The following is a 24096-nucleotide window of genomic DNA, read 5'->3' on the forward strand; positions in this document are numbered from 1 at the left end:
ATCGTGGGTGAGTGGATAAGTATATCGTGGGATGCGAAACAGTTTGAGCGGCAAAACCGAAAATTTCGATAAGATAGGTTTTAAAGTTCTGTTCGCAATTTCTTCAGCTGACAAGGACACATTGAAGATTTTGAACGAGTTTCAAATAGAACGCACATGAAGAATTTGTGAACAGATTGGGTTGAGTATAGCATAGAGGGGAAGGGTCCGATCACATCCACTTAGCAGAGAACCAACTTGAAGCAATAGCAATAAGTGAATGCTGTAGAGGACATAAACTCATATATATATATATATATATAGCCAATGAAGAAAAATGACGGAACCAGTGAAGACTATGCAAAGTTGAAGAATATGAATAATTTGAGGAATTTCAACTTTTGGTGGTGGCGTGACCCACCGTATAAGAATGATGATTTCAGACATCGCGTACACTTATCGTAGGGTTCTGAGAATCAAATTCTTCATTAATTTCTTCACACTAAGAGTGTTATTCTTCATTGATTGAAGAAAACGTTTCTTCATGTGTTGCACATCTAAGTCATCAATTTTGCATAAGTGTTAGGATGAGTGTCCTTTTCAAAGAACATTCAAAGATTCTAGGATATTTAGCTCACACCGCAACTTGCTAAATCTCTTCTCATCCAAGGGCTTTGTGAAGATATCGGCTAGTTGTTCTTCAGTCTTCACATGCTCAATAGAAATGTCGCCCTTCAACACATGATCACGAAGAAAATGATGATGAATCTGAATGTGCTTTGTCTTCGAGTGCTGAACTGGGTTGTGAGCAATCTTGATGGCACTCTCATTGTCACAGAAGAGAGGCACATTCTTCATGTTGACGCCGTAGTCCTTGAGAGTTTGCTTCATCCATAGCAATTGAGCACAGCAAGAACCAGCGGCAATGTACTCAACTTCAGCAGTAGATAGTGAGACGCAGTTCTGTTTCTTCGAGGACCAACAGACCAAAGATCGTCCGAGGAAATGACATGTACCAGATGTTGACTTGTGATCCACACGATCACCAGCATAGTCAGAGTCAGAATATCCAACAAGATCAAAAGTCGAGCCCTTGGGTTACCATAATCCAAGTGTTGGTGTGTGAGCTAGATATCGAAGAATATGCTTCACAGCCTTATGGTGTGATTCCTTCGGTGTAGCTTGAAATCGGGCACACATGCAAACACTAAGCATTATATCTGGCCTAGATGCACATAAGTACAATAAGGAGCCTATCATGGAGCGGTATACCTTATGATCGAAGTCAATACCATTTTCATCAGTGCACAGATGGCCATTTGTGGGCATAGGAATTTTGACGCCTTTGCAATCTTGCATGCCGAATTTCCTCAGTACATCCTTGAGGTATTTCTCCTGAGATATGAATATGTCATTGCGTTGTTGATGAATTTGAAGACCTAAGAAGAATTTCAACTCTCCCATACTAGACATTTGATATTCTTCACTCATCATATAGGCAAATTCATCACTATAACATTGGTCAGTACAACCAAAGATAATATCATCTACATATACTTGGCACACAAACAATTCACCATCATAAGATTTAGTGAAAAGAGTAGGGTCGAGTGAACTGGGTTTGAAGCCTTTCTTCATGAAGAGTTCCTTCAAGGTATCATACCAAGCCCGTGGGGCCTACTTGAGGCCATAGAGGGCCTTGTTGAGTCTGAAGACTTTGTCAGGATTCTTTGGATATTCAAAACCTGGGGGTTGAGCAACATATACTTCTTCCTCAAGCTTACCATTGAGGAATGCACTTTTCACATCCATTTGATATAAAGTGATATCATGATGGTTAGCATAAGCAAGTAATATGCGAATAGCCTCAAGTCTAGCAACAGGTGCAAAAGTTTCATCAAAATCAATTCCTTCAACCTGTGTGTAGCCTTGAGCTACAAGCCGTGCCTTATTCCTCACCACAAGGCCATTTTCATCTTGCTTGTTGCGGTAGATCCACTTTGTGCCGATGATATTGTGCTTGCGAGGATCTGGACGTTTGACCAGTTCCCAGACATTGTTGAGCTCGAACTACTGTAATTCCTCTTGCATGGCCTGAATCCACTCAGGCTCCAGAAATGCTTCATCTACCTTAGTGGGCTCTGTAATAGAGACAAAAGCATACTGCCCACAAAAGTTAGACAAATGTGATGCTTTTGAGCGTGTGAGAGGACCTAGCGCTTTGATGTCATTGATGATCTTTTCAACTTGCACTTCTTTTGCAATGCGAGGATGAGCTGGTTGTCGTTGAAGAGTTTGATCAGCGTTTTCTTCAGCACCATTTTCTTCAGCATTTTCTTCAGGTGCATTAGCTCGACGTTCTTCATGTTCTGGAATGAATTCTTCAGCAGATTCTTCAGTAGGAATGACATCTTCAGTAGTCTTGAACTTGATAGTTTCCTCGGGTGCTGGTTCATCTATCACAGTAGGTAGGTGCTCTCTTTGCGAGCCATTAGTTTCATCGAACCGCACATCTACAGTTTCAACAACTTTGTGAAGGACGTTGTTGAAGACTCTGTAGGTGTGCGAGTCCTTTCCGTAACCAAGCATAAAACCTTCATGTGCTTTCGGTGCAAATTTTGAGTTGTGATGAGGATCTCTAATCCAACATTTAGCACCGAAGACTTTGAAATAACTTACATTGGGTTTCTTATCAGTGGGGAGTTCATATGCAGTCTTTTTGAAGAATTTGTGAAGATATACTCTGTTGATGATGTGGCACGCAGTATCAATTGCCTCGGTCCAGAAAGGACAAGGCGTTTTTTATTCATCAAGCATAGTGCGAGCCATCTCAGCAAGAGTCTTGTTCTTGCGCTCCACAACGCCATTCTGCCGAGGAGTGTAAGGAGCAGATAACTCATGAGTAATACCAAGTTCATCAAGATAGTCATCGAGACCAGAATTCTTGAACTCAGTGCCATTGTCACTTCTGATGTGCTTGATCTTCACACCAAAGTTGGTCGAAGCCCTCGAGGAAAATCGTTTGAAGACTTCCTACACTTCATGTTTGTAAGTAACAAGGTGTACCCATGTGTAGCGAGAATAATCATCAATAATAACAAAGCCATATTGAGATGGTTCATTTGAAATAGCAGAATAATGATTAGGACCAAAGAGATCCATGTGAAGCAATTCAAATGGGCGAGTGGTGGTCATGATAGTCTTTGATGGATGCTTGGCCTTGGTCATCTTCCCAGCTTCACAGGCTCTTCATAGGTGATCCTTGAGGAATTTGACATTCTCGATGCCAATGACATGCTTCTTCTTCGCAAGCGTGTGCAAATTCCTCATGCCTGCATGACCAAGTCGTCGATGCCAGAGCCGGCCTTCTGAAGCTTTTGCAAGTAAGCACACGGCTGGTTGTGGTCCTGTAGAGAAATCAACAATATACAGGTCTCCTCTCCTAAAGCCTTCGAAGACTTGGAATTGTCAGCTTCCATAACCACAACACAACGGTACTTGCCAAAGACAACAACCATATCAAGATCACAAAGCATTGAGACAGACATAAGGTTGTATCCTAAGGACTCAACAAGCATGACTTTGTCCATGTGTCGATCCTTTGTAATCGCAACCTTACCTAGACCCAATACCTGACTTTTGCCTTTGTCAGCAAAGATGATATGCTTCAGATGCGACGGAGATAATGGAGCATCCATCAATAGATTCTTGTCACCAGTCATGTGGTTTGTACATCCACTATGGAGAACCCACTCAGTGGCTTTGGGTTGATCATCCTGCAGATGAATTAGTGCAGCTTACAAACTCATATACTTCATCAGTGAAGAATATGACATCAATTCATTAGATCAATTTCATCGAGTAAAAGAACTGAAAAAGCAATATGAGGACGTGAGGAATGAAAGTTCATTTCTTCATGATTAGCCTGTGTCCTATCAGGCATTGCTCAGGTCTCCAGCAAATTCTTCAGACGATTACGCGCGTCTGGAGACCTGACCCTGCAGAAGAGATTAGTTCTTTTTCTTCACCACCCACATCTGAAGGGGTGGCAAAGAGTTCATCATTCTGCGAGCTCCATACGAGAAGGATGGCATAGAAGCCAGTCCATTTCGTTTCACATAAGAGGGGTTAGAGTAAGCATAAGAGTATGCAGAGAAATTCTTCGAGGACTTATGGACATAATGATTTGAAGAATAATGCACATATCCATAATCCTTAGATCTTCCCTGCGAAACAGACGGGTTAGCACGATGATGTTCATATGAGGACTTTGATCCATATGAGGAATTTGGTCCATATGAAGAATTTGATCTGGGGTTCCTATTCTTCACAGGTGGCGTCATGATGACATTCACCTGAAGATTTTCAAGGCATCTTTTGGGAACCCAGATTTTCTTCATCGGGCAGCCGTTCCTGCAGTTAGTGCCAACATATCTAGCAAATACTTCACCATTCTGATTTTTGAACAGTTTGTTGTTGGAGTCAATTGACTCATCATCAGAATGAGGAGATTCACATGCAAATCCAGATAAGTTAGATGGATCAACTGTAGGTCCCTTTGCAGCAACCCATGTAGTTTTGGGGTACTGCTCAGGCTTCCAATATGTACCATCAGCATTGAGTTTCCTCTCAAAGGCAATACCCTCTTTCCTAGGGTTCCTGTTGAGGATCTGCTTTTTAAGCACATCACAAAGAGCCTGATGCCCTTTGAGGCTTTTGTACATGCCTGTCGTGTACAATTCCTTCAGCCCTGCATCGTCAGTGATACTAGCAATGTCCTCAGATGAGGAATTAGTGATAGCAGAGGCATGTGAAGAATTTGAAACATTAACAGCATTTGAACATTCAGGTGAAGAATTAGCAGATTCACGTTCAATGCACTTCAAACATGGAGGAACAAATTCTTCCTGAGAAGCGCTGATTTGTTGAGCAAGTAATGAATCGCGCTCGTTCTGAAGATCTTCATAACTCACTCTTAGCTTCTCAAGGTCTTGCTTTCTTTGAAGAAATTCATAAGAAAGCTTCTCATGATCCGATAAGAGAGTGTTATGATGACTTTGAAGTTTGTCAAGCTTGGACTGAAGTCTCTGAAGATTTTCAGTCAAAGTTTCAGTGCGATCCATTTCTTCACCCAACATATCATCACTTTTATTTAGCATGTTTTGAACATTTTCTAAAGCCCTTTGTTGTTTTATAGCAATCTTAGCAAGTTTAGAATAGCCGGGCTTAAGGTTTTCATCAGATTCATTCTCACTTGATTCAGAGGAGGTATATTTGAGTACCTTGGCACCCTTTGCCATGAAGCAATAGGTGGGAGCGCAGTCATCATCGCCTTCATCAGCCTTGTTGGTGAGGTCATTTTCTTCAGTGTTGAAGATAGACTTGCTGACGAATGTAGTAGCGAGAGCTAGGCTCGCTACTCCGGATTCGAACTCCTCAGATGTCTCCTCTTCCTCATTTTCTTCAGATTCAGTCTCAGAGTCCATTTCCTTGCCAACGAATGCCCTAGCCTTCTTGGAGCTGCTCTTCTTGTGATATGAAGGCTTTGAGGATTTTGATGATGAGGATTTTGTGGATTTCTTCTTTTTCTTCGCATCATCAGAACTGTAATCCTTGTATTTCTTCTTCTCTGATTCCTTTTCCCACTGAGGACAATCTTGAATGAAATGTCCAGGTTTCTTGCATTTGTGACAGAGCCTCTTCTTGTAGTCATTGGATGAGGAATCATTGCTCCTTGAGGATCTTCCAAGGCGACCACATCTTGAGAACTTTTGGAACTTCTTCATGAGCAGAGCCAGATCATGGCTCAGTTCTTCAGGATCACCAAGGCTACTACCAGAGTCTTCATCTTCGGACTCAGATACTGCCTTGGCCTTCAGTGCACATGTTCTGCCATAGCTTGAACCATAGAGATCTCCCTTTTCAGCAAGTTGGAACTCATGAGTATTTAGCCTCTCGAGAATATCAGCAGGATCAAGTGACCTGTAATCAACACGTTCTTGTATCATCAATGCCAGAGTGTCAAATGAGGAATCAAGCGATCTCAGCAATTTCTTCACCACCTCATGGTCGGTGATGTTAGTGGCACCAAGTGCTTGAAGCTCATTTGAGATGTCAGTGAGGCGATCGAAGGTTTGTTGAACATTTTCATTGTCGAGTCTTTTGAAGCGATTGAAGAGATTGTGAAGAACATCAACTCGAGAGTCACGCTGAGTTGAGACTCCTTCGTTCACTTTGGACAACCTGTCCCAAATAAGCTTTGTTGTTTCCAAAGCACTCACTCTGCCATACTGTCCTTTGCTCAGATGGCCACATATGATATTCTTCGCTTGAGAGTCGAGTTGCTTGAATCTCTTCACATCAGCAGCATTCAGAGAAGGTGTGACTGAGGGAACACCATTTTCCACAACATACCAGAGATCGTTATCAATTGCTTCAAGATGCATTCGCATCTTATTCTTCCAGTAGGGGTAGTCCGTCCCATCGAAGGTAGGACACCCAGCAGAGACCTTGATCATACCTGCGGTCGACATAACTAAAACTCCAGGCGGTTAAACCAAAATCTCACAGAACAAGGGAGTACCTTGCTCTGATACCAATTGAAAGTGCGTTATATCGACTAGAGGGGGGTGAATAGGCGATTTTTATGAAATTCTTCACTGAGGAATTTGCGGGTGAGGAAATTCCTTAGCGAAGAACTAATAGCAGCAAAATAAGTACTCAAAAGTAAACATAACATAATACAAGCATAGTCATCATGATGAAATGAAGACAGGCACAGAGTACAGGAAGCGTAAGCATAGGATAACACAGGATGAAGACAAACAGACTGAAGAAATTGAACTGAGGAAATTGAGAAAGTCTTCAGTCAAAGTCTTCAAACACAGATATGAACAAACACACAACACAGTTATGAGGAAATGAATGAGTTGAGGGAATAGAACCAGTAAGCTTGGTGAAGACAATGATTTGGTAGACCAGTTCCAACTGCTGTCTCAGTTGTATGTCTGGTTGGAGCGGCTGAGTATTTAAACTCGAGGACACACAGTCCCGGACACCCAGTCAAGGACACTTATTCCAAGACACCTAGTCCTCACCGTATTCTCCTTGAACTAAGGTCACACAGACCTCGTCCAATCACTTGTGGTAAGTCTTCAGGCAACTTCCAAACCTTCACAAACTTGGTCACCCGGTGATCCACAATTCCTCTTGGATGCTCTATACCATGACGCCTAACCGTCTGGAAGAAGCACAGTCTTCAAAGGTAACAAGCGTCGGATCCACTCAGGATCAATCTCTTCAGTGATGCTCAATCACTTGGGGTTTGTAGGTGTTTGGGTTTTGGGTTTTTGGTTTTTCCTCACTTGATGATTTTCGCTCAAAATCCTCAGAGGATGGGTTGCTCTCAAATGACAAGTGTCAGTTTCTCTCGGAGCAGCCAACCAGCTAGTGGTTGTAAGGGGCGGCTATTTATAGCCTAGGGAGCAGCCCGACATGATAAGACATAAATGCCCTTCAATGATATGACTGTTCGGTGGATAGATATTTTGGGACAGCTGGCACATAGCACAACAACGGTCGGAATTTTGAGTAGCAAAATCCTCAGGGCTATCATGTTCCTCACTGTGTAGGGAATCTGCACTGGCGAATTCCTAACTCCTCAGTCAGGACAAATTCCTCAGAGACCAGAAGAACTTCGTCTATGTCACTGAAGAAATTGACTGAACTGTATGAGATTTCCAATGGCTTCACTCGAAGGGATTGGTAGGTGTAGGATTTTGAGTTGAGCATCACATGGAAATTTTTCCTTAGTATTTCATCGACCCCCTTTAACAGTACGGTGTTTCCTATGACTCAAGAAAGAGAAAAACAAAACTATGAAAATGAAAGTCTTCAAGCTTCATATTCCTCGCATGAATATCAAGTCTTCACGGACACACCAATTTCTTCACTTTCAAAGTCTTCATGAAAGTCTTCAGAAATACCAAAATCTTCAGTCGAAGATATTCATTTTTAGGGGTCGACTTTTCCTGTAAATATCAAACTCCTCATAGACTTATAGACCTGTGTACACTCACAAATGCATTAGTCCCTTAACCTATAAGTCTTCAATACACCAAAATCACTAAGGGGCACTAGATGCACTTACAGGCGCCCAAAGAACTAGTAAGTGGGTACGCGGGACAACTCGGGTGCATTCTCCAGAGCATCGTCTCGATAAACACCAAGAACCTAAGGCATCATGACCGAGGGAATTTGCGCAACCTCCTCTTCACGAAGCTGCATGAACGATATAAGTTCCCTGGTGACTTCACAAACACACGCCTCTCAGGGAATAAAGTGAACAGTGCCGCCCTCATGAAGATGAGCATGGCCCTGGCTACTTGGAGAGTCACGGTGAAGAGAAGGATTCTAAGAGGTGATAGTTATGAGAAGATCAAGGAGACGAATCCTTCGATCAGCGAAGCTGACTACCTGGAGTTCAATATCAACTGCGAGAGCAATGCGTCCGCGGAATCAAGTCAGTGGGGGAAAGATATGCGGGACTTGAACTTAGGGGTCCACAAACTCGGTCCCGGCGGTTACAGAGTGGCGGAACCGAAATGGGACAAGGAGGACGTGGAGCATGCCGAGCAAGGCCTACCGCCCTCTTTGATAAATACCATGAAAAGCAGACTAGGAACTATGTCAGGGCCCGATACAAGGTGGACCCGGTAACAAAGGAGTTACCACGGATCCGAAGGTGAAGGCGCTTGAGCTTGTTCTGGTAAGGAATACACCCCGCATAATTAGCTCCATATGGTTGCATTCTAATTAATGAAGCCAAATTTCTAAATGGTTCACGTTCCTTCTGCGGGAAACTGAAAGCAGTAGCGCGGGGTCGTCTCAGAGCTCTCCTTGGGACACCACTTTAAATAGGGCGTTGAACATAGTGAAACACAAGGATAAGTTCAGTAAGCCGTCGTCAGCTGGTCGTGTGGCCGGCAAAGGCTTGTCCACGAAATGGTCAGAATACTATAACGCTAGCAGAAAGGAGAGAAAGACCAGCTAGGAAAGCCAGGAGCGCGAGGTTAAAGAACTCAAGGCACAAGTGGCGTGGATTCCAGAGATAGTCCACTAGAAGTTTTCCATTTGGAACCCGGAGTTTGAATTACCATGGAAGTGGGCATGTCACAGAATGTCGTGTTATGCAATCGAGCATAGTTCTCAGATATGAATAATGAGATGCTCCAGTATCAAAAAGAACAGATGCCGGATGGCAATTAACAAGGAGCGTACCAAGGACGACGTTAGGATCCTCATGAGCCTCCTCAGCTGAGACATAGTTGACATGGCCACGTGTAGTGGTGGCTGGCTTGGCATAGAATGTCTTTCCCGCTGGCTTACCACGGCCAACGGACTTTCCAGACTGATTGGGGTTGTTGTTCTGGGGACACTATCGGTTGTAGTGACCCGGCTCTCCACACTTGAAACATGTCACAACATTGGGGCGTGGAGCAGCATTAGCAGCGGGGCCACCATAGGGTTTAGGCGGTGCAAACTGCTGGTTGGGGCGAGGCGCCTCGAAGGATGGCCTCGGAATGAACCTGGGTGGCAGTGCCGTGCTTGGAATCCACACTCGGCGATTCTGAGATCTAGAGCCGGATGAAGAACCAAAATCACGAGAGTGCTTGCGTGAGGCGTCATAGTCAGACTGGCATGTCTCAACACTGATGGCTTTATTGACCAACTTCTGGAAGGAGGTGCACTCGTGCAGACGAAGATCGCGGCAAAGTTCGGGGCTAAGTCCCTTGCGGAACCTTGCCTGCTTCTTAGCGTCGGTGGATACCTCTTAAGGAGCATATCATGCCAGATTCCCAAATTCATGACTATATGCATCCACAGTCAGTCTTCCTTGGGTGGAATTGCAGAACTCTTCCCTCTTACGATCTATGAGACCTTTTGGGATGTGATGCTCACGGAAAGCCTCACTAAATTCAACCCAAGTAGTGATTTGACCGACCGGGCGCATAGCCTCAAAGTTTTCCCACCAAAGGCTAGCAGGGCCTTCGAGGTGATAGGCAACATAGGTAACCTTATCAGCTTCGGCTACGTTAGCAGAACGTAGCTTGTGGGTGATGCTGCGAAGCCAGTCATCCACGTCAAGGGGCTCGATGGAATGATTAAACTTTGGTGGGTACAACTTGATAAAGTCATTGATTGACACCAAGTCATTTCACTGTTGACGTGCAATGTTCTGCTCAATCCGCTCCAGCAAGCGGTTAGTCTCACGCTTGTTTCTTTTCGCTTCCAGCATAACTTCGGCCAGAGAAGGCAGGTGAGGCAGATTTTCACCCCTAGCTGCACTGGCTTCTCCCTGCTCCGGGGCAGCAGGGTTGCTGCGGGTGTTGACCATCCTAGGAAAAACAAGACAACGGTTTAGACAAGGATGGCACAAACCTGGCAAGGAAGTGCAGAATGTAATGATAACATGGAATGCTAAGATGTTCATTGCACGACATGGTAATATAGAAACTGCCATATATATAACATTGGTCATACACACCGTACATAGTTTAGTACAAGCCCAGGCTAGAGTACAACTACGGTGAAAGACATTACATCTCATCGGAGGCATTCCAAGCTCCTATACATTATTTTTCTACACCTCCGAAGCGTGGTACACACCAAGTCGTATCCCACAGTCACGCAGGACTGTGGAGAATACAACTATTACAGTACTAGTGAAACTACTACTAGCTCAGACGGCGTCGTAGTAATCCTCATAAAAGTCACCACCAAAGCCTGGAAGTGGAACATGATCATCCGGGAACAGACGGTCCTGCGGAGCCTGCGGACCATAGGGACTCGGATGTGGCCTTGGTCCCACAGACGGTGGCAGACAGGGACCACGAGGAGGGGTGATGCCTCCTACATCACGCCACTCCATACAATCTGGCAATCCAGACCGCACAGGGTACGGGTCCCTTAGGTCCATGTATCTTGCCTATACCGCAGGTGCAAACCGAGTCAAAGTGGCCTAGTGATCAGCACGAGAGTTGAAAAGCTCCACACGCAAGGTCCAATTTTCGCGGTCCTTATCCTCGAGCATCTCGGCAGTGGTGTGGAGTAGTGACTCCTCATGTGTAGAGTCATAGTACAAAGCCTGATAGTACCCCTGTGCTCCAGGGAGTGAGGCTGGCATGTAACGGAAGTCGGTGTTCTGAAGCAAGGCAGTCCTGGCTCGAATGATAGTCATCATTGAGTAAGCTACATCCTGCACAGACATCTCAATAGTGACCCCAAGTCCATAGGAACGGTGAAGGGGCTCAGTGGCTCCAGGATAAGAGGGATATATCCTCACGGTACAAAGGTACTGGCTCTGATTGAAGTCTCGGAACTGCTCCTCAACGGTATATTCCGTATACCACCGATAGCCTGACTCGACCATCACTTGAACCAACATGACCGTGTGACCGGGTACATCGAGGCACCGGGTCAGACGAACCACTTTGTTCTGGGAACGGGTGGCCATCTGAAAGCACAGAATAATGCAAAGGCATTAGAATTTTCTAGGGGAAATCGGACAGCATAACGGCTGTAAATGCTCAGAAAAAGATTTGAGACATCCACAATAGTTTGCAATACCACTCAACAACATCATATCAAGGTTCTGGTTCAATTGACAACATACTAAAAGTAGTAGAAACTGTACTGAGGCTTGTAACAACAATCCTATAAGCTACTACGGATTAGTAACACGTGAACCTGATAGAGAGAAGAGAGCCTAGTCCTTAACCCACATAGAATGAGAAGAGAATGACTCAGATTGGAGGGCATAAGGTAAAGGAGTAAAAAGAGCCTTACGTTCCCTCCCACAATCAATTCCCCTACATATAACTAAAGCATTTCTAGACTCGACATCGACCAGTTTGGCTCAACGAACCTACAGGCAGTTCGGCTCTGGTACCAACGCTGTCAGGACCCTGATTCCAAGTCACATCGATCTAGCCGGTAACATCTCATATCACATTGCGGCCTCACGCACGGTATCCCCACGGGTGTCGCCTTACCATAGCCCGGGACCGTTTGCGCCTTTTGGCTCACGTATATGATAGTGTCGCTAGCATCCATATGACAGAGAACCCGGGCCGACATGGCTAGTCGTGAACCCAAAGCGGCACAGACCTACGGGGACAGGCATACATGAATCACATCGAGCATGTCGGTCAACAGCGTGTGAATCCGGGCTGTAGCACTGGGCAAACAGGACTCCGGGGAACCCGGGCTGTAGCAGGCTAGGCAGGACTCCGAATGTCACCGCGTGACATTTCCCCGAAGGGACAAACATAGGAACGAAGTGAAACACATGTCGGCCAGTCAAGTGTCCTGAGCAGTAGTGCTGGGCTAGCAGGACTCCGGTGAACCGGGCTGTAGCGGACTACTATGGCTCGAGGAGCACTGGACTATATTTCCCCATAAGAGAGGCTGCCAAGGATAAACAACTAGATTGTCGGATCCCACACATACCAAGCATTTCAATCATACACACAATATGCTCGATATGTGCAAATACAACATGGCATCACAACAAAACTCTACAACTCAAGTACTTTAATTAAAGGCTCCAGAGAGCCATACATAACATGTTCATACAGGTAGGGGTCACATGACCCGACACTCAAGTCATACAAGCATACAAGCACATGCGGAATCAAATAGTCTGAGTACAGACACTAGAAAGAAAGAAGGCTTGTCGAAGCCTGTCTATCTACATAGGCCCCTCCATGGCCAGGATCACCACCTGGGTGGCAAGTTACTCATCGACGTCGAGGTCTACATAAAACCCATCGGAGGGGGCGGTGTTGTCATCTGTAAACAGTAATTAAAGCAACATGAGTACAAAGGTACTCAGCAAGTCTTACAACAGAACCTACCATACATGCTCATTCTCAAGAAGGTGGTGGAGTTATTGCATCAAGCCAGCTTTGACTCTTGGCTAAGCTATCCTACGAGACACCACTGGTAAAAATAGTTTTCACACACGAGTCCACTAATCACCAACACAATACTCCACCGGGGATCCTCCCTCGTCATCCTACGAGGGGGCCATCCTCGGGACTCACACTTATCTTGAGTCTTTTAGTAGTAACCATTAACTTGTCTATGAACCGTATAGGCAACCAAGTAGTCCTTTACCGCGGACGCGGCTATTCGAATAGTTTTATACCCTGCAGGGGTGTACTTCTTCATACACGCTCTCACCACTTATCGTCGTTTACACGACATGTACTCGGAAACCTTCAAGCGGAAGCCCAACGAGGGTGTCGGCCACGGCCTACCTAAACACTCAAGTCTCTAGTCCAGGTTTATCGCCTATCCAGGTTCCATCTGTAGGGAGTCCGGCCAAGGTTTCCACATACGGCCCCGAACGATGTGAACAGGGTTCCCGAGACACCAAACGGGTGACTCGGTACACCGTGTCACGGTGTATCTACCGCATCATAGCCCACCCCTAGGGTCAGTGCTACGCACGGCCGCCAACACATAACCTACAAACACCAGAAACTAATTGCAACTCCTGGACAGAGTACTAGGGTAATTAAGAAGCCGAGAGGGTCAATTAAGGATCCCAATGCATGGTAGTAGCTGATTCTTAAATCACACATACAGATCTCAGTTCTTAGGGACGGCCTCAATGAAAAAACCCACCATGTACTCCTACATGGCCTCTCATCGATACCTTTACCAAATCATGTTCAACACATCCCTCACATTACCAACATAATCATTTCACTCTAGCCCATCACCCAGATGAACCAGACCTGACACAACTCTAAGCATAGTAGGCATAGCAAGGTAGGAAACATATACATGGCTCAATCAACTCCTACACATGCTAGTGGGTTTCATCTAGTTACTGTGGCAATGACAGGTCATGGAGAGGATAGGGTTCAACTACCGTAGCACACAGCAGTTTGAAACATTGTTGTCTTAATGCAGTAAATGAGAGCAGAGGGGAGAACATGGGATTGTATCGATATGATCAATGGGGCTGCTTGCCTGATGGAGTGGTAGTAGGGTACTGCCCTTTAGCTTGATACTCGGAAATATCCTTGGAGGCAGAACCTACCACGAAAGACACCACAGAACACAATCATCACATGGCGATATGCAACAATATGATGCATGCTATGACATGGCAAAATGAGGTGTCCTGCCTAATGCAATGTGAAACAAGTTGAATTGGGTCCATTTGAATCAAAGATTCAAATGGAAGCTTATGTTATTAAGAATTATAAGTGTATTATCTTGTTTCACCTAAACAGCAAGGTTAAAGTGTTTTGTCATGCATGAAAGCATTACAGATGGAAAGATTGAATTTTTCTGATCAAATTTCATATATAAATCTTTGCATTCGGAGTTATAGATTAAAAGTTATGAATTTTAGAAGTTTTGGTTATTTTCTGGAATTTCCTATATAAGAATAAATCCAGAAAAGGATTTACTACGTCAGCCTGGCGTCAGTGTGACGTCAGCGAGTCAAAGGCGCCAGCCCAGGTCAAACCTGACTGGTGGGCCCCATCTGTCAGTGTCACAACTAACTAACAAAGTTAGTTAGTGTTTTGTTAGCACTAATCTAGGTTAGTTAGGCCCTGGGCCGACATGTCAATGAGACGGGGTTAGTTAGCGAGGTCATTAACCCCTAACAATGTGATTAGCACTAACTAAAATTTAAACTATTTTAGTTAGGAGCCGGCCCCACATGTCAGTGACTCAGGGGGGGGGTCAAACTGGGGTCAACCCGGGTTAAACTCGCTGGAGTTGACCCAGGGCTCGTCGCCGGCAAGGCCAGGGACGGCAGAGGGGTGCGGGTTTCCTCCTCCGGTGACCATTTGGCCGGCGGAGGGCATCTACGTGACGCGGGCACTCGTCTGCGTCGAGTGGTGTGGGTGGTTGGGCCTGGGGTGGCCGGAGTCGTCGCCGGTGTCGACCTTGGCGGTCGCCGGGGCTCGGGTGAGGTCGGGGTCGGTGCTACGGTGCATGGGAGGGCGAGTGGGTGTGTGCGTTAGACTCCTGGGGGCTTCCTGAGCACGGTGAGGCACTCCGTTGTGAGCTTGCGCGGCTGTGGCCACGGCTGCGCCATGGCCGGCGGCGAGAAGCTCTCAGCCGCGGTGGGAAATGGAGCTACGGGATGGGTGCGAGCTTGAGAGAGGAGGGGAGAGGAAGAGGGGCTCACGGCGGTTGCAGGGGAGCGAACGGCGAGCTCGGGGAAGAGCCGGAGCAAGCAGGGCAGCGAGGGGGATCTCCGGCGATGGCGGATCAGGACGAGCTCGGTGCAGTGTCTCTGGGGCGAGCGAGCGCTCGGGGATGGGTCGAGGCGAAGCAGTGGACGACGGTGGAGCTTTTTGGCATGGCGAGGCGATGAGTGGATGGTGGTGGCCACGGCTTTCACGACGGCGCGGGCGCGGCTGCGTCGGCCATGGCGTCGGGGGAGCGAGGGAGAGAGCAGGGGGGAGTGTGAGGTGTCGGGCAGTCCGGGGCAGCACCAAGGAGACATGCGCGGCGTCGAGGCGGTGACCAGGTGAAGCAGGTGAGCAGGGAGGTGGCGTGGCGAGCTCGGGCGCGGTCATCGTGTCCCTCCTCTGCCTACTGGCAGAGGTAGGCGATGACTGGCACGGGCCAGCACAGTGTTTAGCCGGCCAGTGGCTAGGTGGGCTGCGCCAGGTAAGTTCCTTTCCCTCTCTCTTTTTCTGTTTTTATTAATTTTCTATTATTTCTGTATCTTTAGGGCTTTATTAAAAATGCCAGGGTATTTCCAGAATTCATAAAATTAATCATGGCTACTGCTTAGAGTATATCCAACAGTAAACATTTTAGTTTATGATTATTTGAGCATTTAAAATATTTTATAGCATTTAAATGCCCAAATGCAAATACTATATGGATTAATCCAATGACCTTAAGATGTCCTAGAAAAATGTGCACCATTTTTGTCAAAGGTTTTAACCCAAAACAAAAAGGGTGGGCTTTTTAGAAGGGCATTTCAGGTTCATTGAAAAGTTTATTAGTAAACCCTAGTTGTTCCAGGGGGTGTTGGGGGTTCTGTCATCCCCATTTCATCTTTCTGGGAAAATTAAACATGACGCAATCACTCTAATGCATGAACTTGCTAGGGTGTGACAGGGAAACCATCACCGGAGGCCATCTTCATCATCCCGGCGGTCTCCATGAAGAGGAGGGAGTAGTTCACCCTCGGGGCTGAGGGTATGTACCAGTAGCTATGTGTTTGATCTCTCTCTCTCGTGTTCTTGATTTGGCACGATCTTGATGTACCGCGAGCTTTGTTATTATAGTTGGATCATATGGTGTTTCTCCCCTCTATCTTCTTGTGATGAATTGAGTTTTACCTTTGCGGTTTCACTATTATCGGATTGAATACTATTATGGATTTTAGAACACTTGATGTATGTCTTGCGTGGGATACCCGTGGTGACAATGGGGTGTTCTATTGATTCACTTGGTGTATGTTTTGGCACTCAACTCGTGGATTCCCGAGGTGACATTGGGGTAATCTATGCATAGGGGTTGATGCACGTTTTCATCCTTGTTTCTCTGGTAGAAATCTTGGTGCACTCTTTGAGATTCTTTGTGTTGGATTGAATATTATGAATCTAAAATTGTGTGATGCATATCGTATAATTGACCCGCGGATACTTGTGGTGACATTGGAGTACCTAGGTGACATTAGGGTTTGATTGATGTGTGTCATATGGTGTTATTTTACTACAAACTCTAGGGTTGTTTGTGACACTTATAGGAATAGCTCAATGGATTGATCGGAAAGAATAACTTTGAGGTGGTTTTGTACCCTACAAGCAATTTCATCTTATGTTCTCCACGATAGGAACTTTGGAGTGACTTTTGTCGCACGTTGAGGGATTGCCATATGATCTAATTATGTTATCATTGTTGAGAGAACTAGCACTAGTGAAAGTATGAACCCTAGGCCTTGTTTTCAAGCATTGCAATACCGTTTTTGCTCACTTTTGTTACTAGTTACCTTGCTGTTTTTATATTTTCATATTACAAAAACCTATATCTACCATACAGATTGCACTTGTATCACCATCTCTTTGCCGAACTAGTGCACCTATACAATTTACCATTGTATTGGGTGTGTTGGGGATACAAGAGACTCTTTGTTATTCGGTTGCAGGGTTGTTTGAGAGAGACCATCTTCGTCCTACGCCTCCCACAGATTGATAAACCTTAGGTCATCCACTTGAGGGAAAATTGCTACTGTCCTACAGAACTCTGCGCTTGGAGGCCCAACACGAGTCTACAAGAAGAAGGTTGCGTAGTAGACATCACACATGTATGACTATATTGATTCTATCATAAAATCATCATGGATGTACATGCATGACAGAAAATGTGACCTACTGTGACAAACACGTATCATCACGGAAGTGTTTTTTTGTAGTGATGAAGTCCATATATATGAAGATATATTTGCTCTAAGCTTTGGTATTAATTAACAATTCCTATGGAGCATCAGGTGCATTGAATCTTATATGAAGATATGTTCTATATAGATGCTTGAAGTGCATTGGGTTAGTTTGTGAAGAATGCCATTAAAACATCCAAAGAAGTCATCACGGTATCCCTCCCTGGATACCCCGTGTGCATGGGCCCCCTGACCCCATGCGCACGGGGTCGGGTGTCAGCACTCTGGATACCCCGTGCGCACGGGGTCCCTGACCCCTGTGCACACAGGGCCTAGGTTTTGGCACTCGATGTACCATATCCAGTGAGGTTTCAAGTTGGTCTTTGGGGATTTCTGTTGAAGCCATCAAGATTGATTTTAATGTCTAGCCAAATAAGTTCAAGGTGGAGTTCGTTAGAGGATCTCAAAGATTGACATATGTGGGCTTATGAGAATCAAGGGCTTGAGAGAAAAATCAAAGAGAAGAATTCGGGCTATGACTTCAAGACAAGATCATGGTAAGCTCATGTGTTGGGTCTCGGTTGATCAAGTCTTGAAGGAAGCAACTAGAGTGAAGAATTCATTGTCCCTCTCAAGAGATTATGATGGAGTTTTTAGAAGAGCAAATGATGAAAATATGATATTCATAGTGAAACTTGAAATGGTCATTGAAGAGTCTTTGATGATCTATTTTTGAAGCAATGAAGGGAAATGAGAGTTCATTATGGCTTTCAAGAAACCAATATAGAGCTCGAAGTAAAGATGTTGGTTGACCAAGATGAAGCTCGAAGATTATCTAGATGGTCAACTCACAAAGTGCAATCTTTGTACCACGTGGGATCAAGTGATCTAGTGGTATGGTAAGTAATTGTGAATTTTGTTTTGTTACCTAACCCATACTATGTGTTTGTTATGTCTATGTGGGTTAGGTGTTTCTCACGGGCTTGCATCAAAAGGGAAGATTTGTCTTCTTTTTTTGCGGTTGACAAAAAAGGGAAGATTTGTCAATTAATACCAAAGCTTAGAGCAAATATATCTTCATATGTGGGTTATGTATGGATGACATCAAGTGGTGATGGTCATCGGGTTCGAGGAGTCCAAGTGCAAGATGAGAAGCCATATGTTATATGCTTTGAAGATTGCGGTACACATCATGATAATGTGCATGTGAAGATGGGCTTAAGTTAAGGCTTCCCTCATTGCAATATGAGGAAGCATTTCGAGTATCTTCACAAAGTGATTCTGGACAAGAAAAGGATTCCAACTTGAGGCAGGCATTAAAGTCATCATCAAACTCAAGTGGAATGTCCAAGCCAAAGTTATAACTGAGCTAGGTTTTCCTAGTTTTGCTGGTCTCATGGTGCTTGGAGGGAGACCCGATTATAGGTTTGATAGTCGTACTATCAAGAGGGAATTTCGAGCGAGTAGAGAGCTCAAACCTTTTCATGAGTTGCATCATTCTTTCTTGTTGATCTTGGGTGATTCTCTATGTGAGGACCTTGTGTTTTCCATAACTTTAAAACGAGCCCAAGGTCATCGAATTTGGAGTTCGTATGCCAAAGTTGTGCATGTTTTAGTGGGCTGATGCACGCTGTTCTCGGTACCCCATGGGCACGGGATTTCGACCCCATGAGCACGGGGTGTCCAGGAAGTGTCTGTTGGAGCCCCAACAACTAGTTTTGGGGGTTGGATATAAAAGAGTCCTTCCTCCCCACCGGTTTGGGTGTTGTTCATACACTTCCTAAACATCATTTTGAGCATCATACCACCTCTCCCAAACGCCTATCTCCCCTCTATGTGAAGGGGGGTTTGTAGATGGATCTTGGAGTCATTTGTTGATTTCCTCCATTGTATCCCCTTTCTTCGATCTCCCACTTTCTTGAGCTGCATCTTGTGAGATTGAGAGAGTGAGTTGAACATTCGTTGCTTGACCTTGATTTGCATTGGTTGCATTGGTTTGAGGCCGCATCGATTTTTCGAGTGTGAGCCCGTGAGTTTAGTACTCTTGGAGGCTTCCTCCTCCTAGACGGTTTGGTGATATATTGAGAAGTTTTGAAGAGGCCCAGGTGCCCAAGCTTCCTCCTGAAGCTTCCTTTTGTGGTGTGCTCCAAGGAAGCGTGTGAAGTGGCCTAGGTGGTCAAGTTCCTTCAGAAGCTTTCGTGTTTGTTGTGTGCTCTGGATAAGTTTGTAAGGTGTGGTGGTAGCCTTCAAGACCAACCCCGAGTGAATCGAGGCTCATCCATTGGGGTGACTTGAAATGGAGAATACGGTGAGTCACTTAGTGGTGCCCCGAAGCTTTGGCTTCGGCACCGCTCCAATGGAGATTATCACTCTCACAAGTGTGAACTTTGGGATAAATACGCATCCCCGACTCACTTGTGGTTATCTCATACCCACACCCTTTACTTTCCGCAATTCATACTTGCTCATATTGATATATCTTGTGCTAGTTGAATTGCTTAGTTGTTCCTACATTTCCATATCTCGTGATATAGTTTGTGGTTGCTAGTTTTCTTAAGTGCCTATCTTGTTTAGCATAGGTTGTTGGTGGACTTAGTTAAGCCTAGCATATTTAGGATTTGTGCTTGAAAAGTATCCATTTGGTTTAGTTCAGCATTAGGACAAAGCCAAATCCATAAAAGTGTTAAAACGCCAATTCACCCCCCCCCTCTAGTTGTCATCTAGATCCTTTCAAGTGGTCTTGGCCTGGTGGTCGATGATGTATTGTGAAAGAGATGGTCCACATCCGAATGAAAATGCGACCGCCTGTTGCGAAGCATGGAAATGGTTCGATTTAGTTCCTGATAAGAAACTTCAAGTTCATTGATGACGAACTTTGAAGTTGTGTTCTTCATGCAGCCATCTAGATCAGCTATGAGAGCATTAATCTTGGTAGTTGCTTCTTGGAGTTCACCCCCGAGAGTGCTGGCTTGATCAATCACTTCGATGGGAATGGGCAAAGATGTCACTTCACCATCAAATGGACTCTAAACAAACTTATTGAGTTTTTCCATAATGAAAATATGATCATAGTTATAAGGTCTAGGATTCTCTTCGACAGCAGTAGTAGCCTGTGGCTGAGGAGGTTGAGTTGCCTCCTTCATGTGTTAGAGTAATGCCTCTCTTGGCAGCAATAAAGGCAGACATCTTTTGGGAAACAACTTTTTCCTTTCTGGATTGAACCTCCATAGATGGGTTGAAGTCACTGTCTTCCTAATCATACTTTCTCTTCCTCCTAGCATAGGTGGATGCAGGAGGGAGTCCATGATCACTTGGACTTCCTAGATCAGAACCAGAACTCTCTGGGCAGTCCCTGAGCTCATATCAATCTCCTCCTCCATCTCTTGGTTTTGGCCATCCTCCGACCCTGACATCTTGCACACAAACGCTGTGAAATAGATAGATGTGAATGGACAAGATGAGGATCACAAAATGTAGAAGTTTTTGCAAATAATTGATTTCAAAATTCAACTTTAGGTTTTCTCTATTAGCATTTCGGTCTCACCGAGTGGAATGAATAGGATTTTCCAAGGCAACAACAGAGACTATCCCAACACATTTCAGTGTCACCGACTGTGTGGCTCGGTCTCTTCTAGGTGCACGTGAAAACCCTAGTATTTGTTTCGGTCACACCGAGTGAGCCTCTTTTAGTCAGACCGAAAAGTACTCTGTGCAATGGCCATAGCCAACTCGGTGGCACCAAAGCAATCTAGTTGGTCAATCTGAGATGTTAACCAAAAATCCCTATACCTAACTTTTTCGCTCTAACCTAATAATCTAGGAATTCTATTGTGGATGAAGATGGAATATCAGTGGCTAGACAATGTGCTCGATCTTGTGCAAATGAATGAGAAAGGGGTGCACAAGAGGTTGAACTGTACCCTAACTTGGTGGCGGCCCTCTACGGCAGCGACCTCGGGGTTGAATGATAGCGACACCAATGGATTCCAGCGGTAGGAGGTCACGGAAGGAAGGGGCAACGATCAGGTGATCACAATGGCGCAGAGGTGAGGCATGAGGGTGTGCGTTTTGAAGGAATTGACTTTAGGGTGAGGTGCGGAGGATGGGTTTAGACAGTGGCTATGTAAAGTGTATCTCGGTGAGTCCAGCTAGATGAATATCGGTGGGACCGAGATTAACTTTATGGTTTGTACATAGATGAATGTGAGAGTGTGACTGAGGATTTTGGAGCAATATGTTTAAGCACTTGAGCAGTTAGATCATGATCAAAACCTCAACCCCATTTAATAGTATTGGCTTTCCTATGGACTCAATGTGATCATGGATTACTAAACTAAAAATGTAGAGTCTTGGAGCTTTACCTATAGTGAACTTTCCTGAAATATTCGTTGAATAGTCATTAGCTCAATGATGTATGTGTTGTTATGAACTACCAAAACCACCCGAAGATTAGTTGCACTTTCAATACGCAAGCTAGAAAATCAACACATGACAAAGTATTCCAGCTAACCCACACGGAGTCCCTAACAATGCTCCCAGCTGATTTAACTAGATGAACCTAAAAATGTGTGGTTGGCATCCTCCAGCGCCGAGAACATAGAGCATTGACCTTTCAAATGGCCGTTTCGCTTGGCTACGTCGACCGAGGTAGGAAGGCGATTATGAAACATTTGCCACATGAAGATCTTTACTTTAAGGGGAATTTTGGTTTTCCATAACCCCTTGGCTACATCTGGCATGGGGCCCTTGGTAAGTTCGGCATATAAAGACTTAACCAAAACTGTCTCGAGGAGGAAAGATGCCACGACACCTTGTCCGGATTGTTATTCAAACAAAAGGGCCCCAACTTGGCACACATCACATTCTAGCTGCCATGCTCAAGGGGGAGAGCTCACGGCAAAAAGAAATGGCCGGAGGAGAGGATCGCAAGGCATCAGCAACCCTAATGTTCGTCTCAACCACAGGCGAGAACATGGCTTGGAACTCCGTCCAAAGTGGTTGAAGATCCACCCATGAGTCAAACCAAAAGCAAATAGACCGGCCATTGCTAACCTCAGGGCAAAAGCATGTTTAACCGCTTGGATCCCATTCCAAAATGGTGACCCACTCGCAGAGACTCGAAGAAGGATCCATTAGGAAAATACTTGGCTTTAAGTAGATCTGCCAGACACTACTAGGGAAATGCTTATACACAGGAGCTTACCAGTAGCGCTTTTACACACGAAGTGTTGCTGCTACTTAGCAGTAGCGCTTGGGCTATACAAGCGCTGCTAATATGAGCATAGCAGTAGCGATGAAGCTGTAAAACGTGCTACTACTAAAACTGGCAGACCATTCCAGGGTATGCTAGGGGTACTAGTAGCGCTCATTTGAAGAAAGCGCTACTACTACTTATTTTAGCAACAACGCTTTTTATGGACCAGCGCTACCACTAAAAGCCCTTATCCAAACCGGCCCCCGCACGTCCTCTCACTCTCCCTCTCACACTGTCATCGATCGTCTCTGTCGCCTCCATCATCGCTGCCGCCGCCTCCGTCGTCGCCCTCGCCGCCATCCCCCTCCTCCTCCTCACTCTCCGGCGCCGGCGGCCCCCTCCTCCTCCTTCCTCTCCGGCGGCCCCCTCCTCCTCCCTCCCTCCTTCGTCTCCTGCTCTCTCCTCCTCCCTCCTCCTTCCCCTCCTCCTCCCTCCTCCTCCTTCCTCCTCCTGGCCTCCTCCCACCTCCTCCTCCCCCTTTCTGTAAATTGGTTTTAGTTTTTGTTAAATGTAGGTTTTTGTTTTAGTAAATGTAGGTTTTTAGTATATTTTGTTTTTTAGAAAATTTGAATAAGTAATTTGAAAAGAATAAGTAAATGTAGGTCTTTTGAATAGAATAGGGAAATTTTAGAAATTTTGAATAAGTAAATTTGAATCGAAAAAAATATGAAATTGAAAAAAAAATAACTAAATGTAGGTCTTTTGAATAGAATAGGAAATTTTTAGAAATTTTGAATAAGTAAATTTGAATAGAATAATTTAATGTAGCTTATGGAGTTTCACTAAGTCCTAAGATGACGATAATAATGTTTTTGTTTATATTTTGCTTTTGCAGAAATCAAGGAGCCCCTACATCATCCCCGCCATCGTCCCCATCACCGACCCCCTCCGACCTCGATCGAGGTGAGAGCAGCCACCCCATGTTGTTAATTTAATTTAGGTATTTTAGGTGTTTAATCTTAGAATAATGTAGTATGAACCCTAGTTATGATCGAATCATGTTCAAAATGTAGGTTTTTAATTAGGTGTAGTTAATAGAATTTAGGTGTTTTAGGTATCACATTTGTTGTTAATTTTTTAGTTAAAGCAATTATTCCTGCATCGACGTCGACGATGCCTATCCCGCATCCTCATCATAGACTCGGCGGAGGAGGCCTGGGATTGGTGAGGAGCCATGTCTGGGACTGGGCTCTGTCGGGCTGGTACTGGGAGGTGCTACCTTTTGGGGGGCGCAGCTTGGTGGGGAGCCAGCCCGTCGTTGACCCGAACCTTCTTTGGTGGCGGTCGCGTGGGCCAGTGACGGTGCGGAGGCTTGAGGACCCTGCGGAGGTGGTACATCACCGTGTCAGCGAGGAGGACGAACACGTCCGTCACTACATGGTTGCGTTGGAGGGCAGGTTCTCGAATACCTGGGAGGTTCTTCAGGGATCTC

The sequence above is a fragment of the Triticum urartu genome, chromosome 2 (genome assembly GCF_003073215.2).
Source record: "Triticum urartu cultivar G1812 chromosome 2, Tu2.1, whole genome shotgun sequence".
In the NCBI taxonomy this organism is placed as follows: Eukaryota; Viridiplantae; Streptophyta; class Magnoliopsida; order Poales; family Poaceae; genus Triticum; species Triticum urartu.